The sequence below is a fragment of the Poecilia reticulata genome, chromosome 7 (assembly GCF_904066995.2).
Source record: "Poecilia reticulata chromosome 7, P_reticulata-male-v2, whole genome shotgun sequence".
Classification (NCBI taxonomy): Eukaryota; Metazoa; Chordata; class Actinopteri; order Cyprinodontiformes; family Poeciliidae; genus Poecilia; species Poecilia reticulata.
This window is the reverse complement of record NC_088836.1, coordinates 15,785,337-15,794,523: the sequence shown is the minus strand read 5'-3', so window position 1 is coordinate 15,794,523 and position 9,187 is coordinate 15,785,337.

The following is a 9,187-nucleotide window of genomic DNA, read 5'->3' as shown; positions in this document are numbered from 1 at the left end:
TGCCCCCACCACCACCCTGCCTTCCTCTATCCCTTCTCTCATCTTCCTCTATCCAGATATTGCATTAAACTTGTAATAGCATACGACCCTGCAAGGCACAATTCTCATTCAGGTGGGCCATGTTATATGAATGAGCTTTGGTGAAATTCCAATATTTATGCACATACATTCCCATTCCGAGCATTTCTCATCATTGCATCTACTTTAGCGCAAAGAGATGAGCAGCTGTCATTTGATAAATCAAATTATATTGAGGGATACACAAATGCTGCCGTGCAGGTGCCAGAATGCACACAGACGCATCGCATTGATCGCATTCAGGTTAGATTTGCACAATATTGCAATTCTGCACTGGGTGCACGTGATGTGCGATCCACACTTTGCTGCAAATATTTAATTCTTCAAATCTTTTCTGGCTTAACACAAAAGATGAACTCTAACGCTTCATTGCACTGTTGGCTCTGTGAGAATACAACAAGAAAATATTGTTTACTTTTAGCATTTATTCATATATTTTAATCTGAATGCAGAAAGCAAAAACCTCATAACATGACAAAAATTAAATGTGTTAAAAAAATTGTTTTTTTTGTATTTGACGAACGACTGTCAGCTGTGGTGGCTTTAAAAGTGACCAGTCAGGCAAAAACTCCAAAATCCAATCTTTTTCCAATCAGTGAACTCACCATGCCAACCTCTGCCTGACAAAAACAACATGCTTCATGGTGGAAGTTGCTACTGCAAGCAGAAGACTCAAAGATAACTATTCTCTGTGTGAGATATGGGTTTGAAATGAAGTCAGAGGAAGGAAGGAGCGTTAGAGAGAGAGAGAAAGACTTTCAGCTGGTATCAGAAAGGATGAAGAGTATACAAGAAATATTTTCTCTTTAATTGCTTTTGGGCTTTCAACCTTGTCTGCTGGACCGAGCTGAATTTGAAAATGTCATGCATGCCCTGGAGAAATCCTCAGGTAAGAATCTACATTTTCAAAGGAATCCTCATATAATACTGTTTTGTGTTATGCTAGCTATGCCAACCATGCGAGCTGTGAATATAACATGTCACAAGTCAATGCAAAAACTGAATTCAGCACTGTAAATTCATGCACTGCTCTCTCAAACATGTGTAATGGCAGCGTCTCTGGTCCTAATAAAAATGACAGCTCACAACAGGAGAGCTAGAAAATTTGGTAGGATTAGGTAACAAAGGAAAGGCCAAATCCCCTGTAATATCCTCAGAATCCAATATCACGGATCATCTTTAATCTGTAATTTCCTAAAATTTCAATGTGTTTTTGTAGAACCCAAATGAAATTAAATCACAGTTTCTTCAGACTCCAAGCAAGAGGCAGCATGCTGTAGCAGCGTTCAGCCAGCTGGCTGCCCAGCTGAAGGTACATTTGTTTGGAAGGTCACCTGTCAAAGTATGAACAAGCCTGCCGCCGTTTGGCATCCCCAAGAGGTCTGCAGAGAAGAGAGGCTCTGAAGGACACTTTCCTCCTCTCCTCTGCTCTAATTCAATAGTTCTGACAAGGTAGTGGTGTTCCAGTGTCTGCCATCACCGTAATCTCTGTGTAATTGAGTTCCCAATCAGCCGTCCATCAATAATGCATCTGGTTCCATGAGAGAAGAGAAGACAACACGACTCCAGGCCACCACGTGAAGGGAGAAGACACTCTCCTGCTTCCAAAACACACAAACTCCTTACGCTTTACTGCATCAGCCAGCGTGCAGGTAAGAGGTGGTTTGCAGGATTTTTTTAAAAAAAGGAAAAAAACACTTTAAATGTGGGTAGATTTTGCAAACCTGAAATTATGACTCAGTTCCCAGGGTTATGTAGAGATTCCTGGAAAATGTAAAAACACACTTGTTACCTCACCACACACTCCTTCCTTGTTTGTCAACCCATAACTTAGTAACCAAGACGTGGTGCGCCCAGGTTAAATGGTACAGCTGTCCGAATGATTTTTAATTATGCAGCCTCTGATGGTTCACCGATTCAAACCAACCTCTCCGGCCCTCGCTGGGTCATTTGTAAGACCTTAGAAAACGTCTCTCGCAGATTATTGTAAATTGCCACATTAATTCTTTTTCAATAATGTCATCTAAATTCATAAATAATAAAATGTGTATGTTATTACACATATGATGGATGTGGTGCTTTGATGGAATGCCCAGTGGAATAAAAATCCCCATTTCTTTGAATTATCTATTCCTTTTAACGTATGAAATCAAAAATAATTAATAATGATCTACAGCTCCCAGCATCTTGGTTACATCATGCTGCTCAGATCCATTTTCTGTTGTCCTTTTACCCTTGGGTCGACCAGATTAATAGCTCATTTAAGTCCTCGTTACATTATATTAGCCCCTTCAACCAGTGCCCACTGCACACAACCCAGCAAATAAATCACATCATGGAAATATTCATTAACATCCATGATGGACTGCATGTAATCCGTCAGATATTAAAGGTTTATATTGAGTCAGGAAAAATGAAACACAATATGTTTCTGCTTGTAATATCCTCATATGTTCAAGAATAAGCCTCAAATTCCCTATGAGTGCATCTCTAGTAAAATAACACACACATATTAATGATTTAAAGCTAAACTCAAAGTTATTCTTAGTTCTGGCAGATTTAGATTCTCATTCAACCGGGAAGCTTATCTCTGGCAGTAAATCGGAAAGGTGAAAATAAAAAAGTAAAATTAGTGGAAGTTTTATGCATTTTATTAAAAATATGTCAGAAATTATTTATTTTCTTCTCTATAGTAAGTAAAAAAGTTGCCATTACTTCATTACATCAATTTTTTTGTTATAAAATAATAATTGTCAATCAGCCGTTTGCATGTGTCCACTGATGTTTTGGTGATGATCTCCAAGTGTTTGACGTAGGAAGGCCTTCGTGCCTTCACTGTAATTTAAGATTTTGTTTTATTTTACTTTAACTCAAATCCTTAAATACAGAATCTGGATCACTGAAAACAAGTGGGTAAAATTAAAATATAGCTTTAAAGGTAAATCTGTTGAATGATTTTGGGTCTAACTTTTTTTTTTTTTATGGTGTGCTGGTCTGAGCTGATTTTTGTGGTTTTCCATTTGGGCCAAAAGTCAACACATTCTCCACAGCCGGGCTGCTTGGCCAAGCATTTTCAGAAAACTGTTTCTGGGCAGCATAATAGCGTGACAGCTCAAGTTCAGGAGAACTCTGTGAATTTCAGTCATGGAAACGACACAGGACTGGTTCACACCGACACACAAGAACAATGTTCCCAGCTGGAGGTTAATTCAATCCTGGTGCTTTCCATTTTGAGGTTGCTGTCAGGTTCAGGTCTGCGGCGTGACATTGTGAGCGAGAAGTAATTACATTTTGGTCCAGTTCGGCAACTCAGCGTCTATTCAGAGGGTGTTGTCAGTGCAGCCCTCCCTTCTACACAACACAACCACCAGAGGAATGTCCAGCTCTGGACAAAATGCTGTGGACTAGTAACTACACTGAGCTACATGCGTGTGTTGGGGCAGGCTTTTAGCGGAGCCATTTAGTACGATGCTACAAAAAGCTAATGGAGACGGGAAATGTTTGCCTTTAAGGCTTAAGAGGCATGTATCTTCCAGCATTTTTGTAAATATAGAAACAAAAATTTTTAATCATCCTTCTTTGAAAAATAGATTCAAATAAGTCGTTTGAATGGACAGTATCTGTGAACATTAAATTCTTACCACAGATTCACAATTGGATTTAATTCTGTACTTTATCTGACCCAATCTAACACGTCATTAGAAACATTTGGTTTCCACTGAATTTTATTTAGTGGTATTAGAGTAAAAGTGGCTGAATGCAAATGCATACCACACTTCTTTTTGTAAAAATGTTGACATGCTGAATCACTTGCAAGGCATGGTATTTTAGTGCCTATTTAGTATTTTGAAATAAAAGCCTAAATGAAGACATATCCACAGCAACAACAGACGTCTATGTGGAACCAAACCCCCCCCCCCAACAGTTTTGTCTCTCTGCACATAAACTTTACATCTTTGCTGCTGCTCATCATTCATGTGTGGTCATCTTATACTTGTCGACTGTGTACTATTGATCAGGCAATGGTGAAACTTGTGACTACAGCTTTGTCTGATCCCAGCAGAATAAATCACAGTATTGATTCTGTGGTTATCAATAAAGGTAATGACAAACATCTGGCCCTACCTTTAATGGAATCGACTGAGCCTTCCTGGCCGCAGCCCAACATTGGCCACACATAGATTACCTTGATCTTTCCAATGGGATCCCACTCTTAGTATGCAAATGAGTGGGAAGAAAAGCTATCGCCATCTAAAGCTCAACTGCTATCGAAGTAGGAGCTGAAAATCTCCATGAACACCAAAGGGAATAAACTTTCAAATATCTGCTGACAATATGTGAGCTTGAATTGACTCGGGTTTATTCTGCCAAAACGATGTGGCAAAGTGAATCTTTGTCAATGGAGAAATAAAGGATCGAATCAATTATAGCGCCATTTTATATGGAAACCTGTGGAAACAAAGAGAGCTACACTTTCCTTCTTGATGCTCCAACTAAAGAAATGTGTCATACAGAGGAAAACTGGGGAAAAAACAAATAAACCTACTTAGTGGCTCAATATAAATGGCAAGTAAAAGTAACAGGGTTAGCTCGCTAACAGTAAATGACACCCCTTTGCATTCTATTGACAGCATTGAATTCCTAAACAGCAGACAACTGCAGCTCCCTTCACGCATAATCTGATCTAGCATCAATTTAATCTGATGGAAATGCTCCATCTGGCATTTTCCCTCTGAGAGAAAATGACAACCCAATGATGTCTGGCGCTGCAAGACATGATAAATACAACATTTAAGTAAAGCTAAATGACGTCTAATGAATTATTTATTGAAAACAGCAACCATAAGGGATTGTTCTTTACAAAATGAAATAAAAAGCATATAAAGAAATTACAATAAGGCATTTTTTTTTAGCTGGTTCAATGAGTCAAGAGCTTGTGAAATTTTATCAATCTGTCATAAAGTTCAACCACACATACAAAAAGCTTCCACCGTCATGTATTTTGTGTTTCTACTTTACTTAGAAACACAAAATAAGCCTGGAACCCTGTTGATGAGAAGCAGCTAAAGTAGAGATGTGCACATACACAATTATATAGATTTACGAGAACAATTTCAGCACGAGAAGTAAATCTCTGCAGTTCACACAGGACATTTATTTACAGAAAACCTGAAATTAACCAAAGTAATCAACATTTTTTTAAAAACAATGTGACAACACAATAGTGGATTTAACCTGTAAAAAAAACTACAGGAGAGCTACTTATTAGCATAGCGGTATATTTGGCACAATATCACCAACAAAAATACTCTATACCTTTGTTCAATGTTGCAGAAAAGCACATTAGATGAACTTAGTAACAGTATATCAATATTTATGTCATCTTAATTTGTGCCAAGCCAAAAACTAGTAGGCAATTCAAATGCAACTTGGATGAAAAATACTTCAAATGTAATTTTATTGTATAAATAAACAGCAAGAAAGGGTTTCTTTCAAATAAAAAACAGTCTGTGATAAATGATCACATCATGGATGAGAGTATGTACATTGAATTCAGATAAACAAGTGATTTCTTGGTTACAAAATGAAGCAATTTTATTTCTGGACGCTCCAACCCTCCATCAGTATGAAGCTGCAGGTGGGTAAAGCTTTAACGGGGCTATCAGTACGTTATTAATATTTAAAGAGATTTAAAGAGACAACGTTAACGTGTGCTATCCAGCATGTCAAATACTGTCTCAACAGCCCTGTTGTTGGTAAAGGGGCTTCCTAAATTCCTCCTAAATATCAAAATTTCAGTTTTTAAGATACTTGGCCACAGGTGTAGTGTTACTCAGCTCTATAGTCTGTATAATCTGTATCACCGCTTGAATTAAAGCTTATCTCCTATCCATCTGCCTAAGGAGGTCACAGAGGCTCGTCTCCAGATGTACAATCCACGTAAGAGGAGTTTTAAACTTTTAACCTGTTTTGATCGTCAGCCACCATCGTTCCAGAGAGCAAAGGAGGAGAACAGCTGGTTTTTGTGCCAGCAGTGCTTCTGTACCAACTTGGGAAGATGGAAACAGTTTGGTTTGTATTGATTTTGAAAAATTATACAACTTCTCTATAGATTATGTCAAAAATATTAACAGCCAAAGAGTTCTACACATAGCAACAGGTATGTGTAGAACCTGTTTTTATATTTCACAAATATAAAAAAAGCACAATGGTTCAGTCACAATATTTAATGCTTTTGCAAGGTATTTAAAAGTATTTACACAAGTCTTTATTAAATAACAAAAAGCATGAAATTTCACATACTAAATCACATAATTATTTTTTTTTTCCGTAAAAAACAAAAACAAATTACGTTCAGCACTAGTGTTTTGGCAACACCTATTGGAAGACGTTGGTGTTTCAGAGACGTTTCAGAGTCGATCCGCAACACATTTCAAAAATACTTTATTGATCCAAAAGGGAAATTACATTTACTGTAAATGTGATTTTATAATTACCTTATGCATAAAAAAGTAGTTATACATGTTTGAATTTCCCCCAATTTTGAACAATATGTTAAAAACAATCATGAGTCTACTGCTCAATTCACAGTGAAACAGATCAAATCCACAGATATTCCCTAAATGATGTATTTTATATTGCATATTTGTATTTTACGGTAAGGTGACGCAATTCTACACCTTCCAGTTCCTTTGCCAATCATACTACGAGGTTTTGCTCTTCTGGCCCTATAAAAGATTAGTCCTCCTCGAGGAGAAAGAATTCACTTGATTAGCTGGACAGCAGTTTAATGGGATTGTCAGAGGGCCCGCAATAAATCAGCTTTTGAGATTAAATGGGATCTCCAGTAAAAGTTGTAGGTCTCCAAATCAATAAGTATTGAATGTTTTTCCTCCTTTGTTTCAGGCAGAGGTACAGAAATGAGAAAACGACAGAGAATTTCAGGTGGGTTAAGAAACGTGCAGATGGGGCTGAGCGGCAGCGTGGGCCACGTTTTTATTGGCAGGTGGAGGGAGAAGGGAAGACGCCACTGTCCGCCCAGAGATAAAAGGGAGGGGAGGAAAAAACTGAGAGGGAGATTTGTGTTAAGAGTAAAGAACAAAGCATTAGGGAATAGTTTGGACATTAAGTAAGAGCAAATGAACTTAAACAGGAGTGCATGCATAGACTGATACAGTAAAAGCTCCAGGCTTCTTTGTAATGGCTAACCAGAAATAAAATAGCATGGAGGCAAAGAGTCTCCGGCCAGCTGATGACCCTGCATGAGGACGGAAAGCCGTCCAAGTCAATTAAACAGTGAAGCTCTGATTTCACCCAACATTTTACCCACTAACGTCCTATCAGGAAGAATCACTTAGGCCCATAAATCATCAACCAGCTCAGATAGAGAATAGCATTCCGGCAGGATTTTTAAGCTAAATAGTCAATGTGGTTTGGTAGAATCAATTTGACAATTGACCAGATTTATAAAGTTAAAAAATAAGGCATTAGATGCTCATGGAAGGAAACACATTCCTGCATTGTTTTAGGTCTGGTAGCCAGCTGTGACTCTGAGGTGCTGCTCTGTGTCTTGGGTGCTGTGTGCAGTGCTGAGCTCTGCCTCACTCTTCCACTTCACACATCACATCAGATCAGAGCGTTCCAGGTCCCACCAGCCCGCTCTACATTCCTGCCGCTTTGATACTGGTAGAACTCCCCCGTGTCTGTCCATCATCATCGTCTCCCCTCTCCTCCACCTCCAAACCTTCTCTAATCCCACCCCTACAAACACACACACACACACCGCTGCTCTCTCTCCCTGTCCTCCCCCAGCTCAGAGGAATGCTCCAGCTCTCTGGACAATGTTTCATTTCCTCACAGGCCACATCTTTGATAGCTTAATGGCCTCCAGAAAATAACATGCTCCGAGAGAAACGGGCAGTTTTCAGGTCTGCTTGCTGCAGTGAAACAATGGCGAGCTGCACATTTCAAACGTGGAAGGATGAAGGAGAATATGTCTCACCTATTACAGTCCTCACTTGCATTGTACTGCGGGCCTGAATTGATGCATCTTCTACAATACGCGGCGCTGAATGCAAGGACAGATCAAATGAAGGGGACAGCCTTGAGCATTGTCCTACAGTGAAGGGAAAACATTTAGCACAATGGAGCCATGTGTTTGAGGCTGCGCTGAGTTCCACGTCTCTGTTCACATCCGAGTCTCGACGAGCCGCGGCGGCTCTGCTCTTTGTCACTGGCATTTCACTACCTTTCATTTCAAAAACATCAAAAGTGTGTGCACGCTGTCTTTGTGGCCCTCTGCACTTTGAAGGTCTGTTCATTTTCTAGGAAGCACAACAAGACAGCGCTGCGCCTTCTATGAGCGTTTTCAACATTTATGAAACTATACTGCAGACGAGATGAAGTAGAAGTACAGATGCTTTCTTTCCATCGATTAAAGTGTACATTCCTCCAAGAACACATCATATTAGGGTTCTTTTCGCTCGTCTTTTTTCTCACATTTCTGCCAGTTTTCTTTACAATTTAAGGAGAACATTATATGATTTTAACACGTTTTTTCCTTTTTGTTGTGTTTGGGCTTGCAGCTCATAAAAGTTATGTTTACATACACATTCATTTTTCACAAGCGTAACAAAATAAACATTAAACCTAGAATGAAGAGAGGAGAAAAAAAAACAACAGACTTGGACATGAATGCATAACACAAGAAAAGAAGATTTATATAGCAAAAGTCAGAAGAAACGACACAGTGGCTTTGAAATTATAAATAAGTTTTGATGAAAACAAATTGAGAAAAACTAAAAAAAAAAAAAAAAAAGAAATGGATTCAATTTAGAGAGATGTAATCTCTGTTATGGTTCCGGACAGCACCGTTGCTCTGATGGACACAACCTTCCCGTTTCTTTGACCAACTTGTGTGAGAAGAATCGAAGAAGCGATTCATGCGGTTGTTGTGTAAAACAAAGCAACAGCTAAAAGTCTCACTTTTTTGTGCCCAATAGCAAAGCAGGAAAACGAAGGGATAGGAACCACTTATCACACCCAAAGGTGTAATGCAGACTTTAATATTCCAGTTGCCAGATTGATTGATCTGTGTTTTTAAAAATGA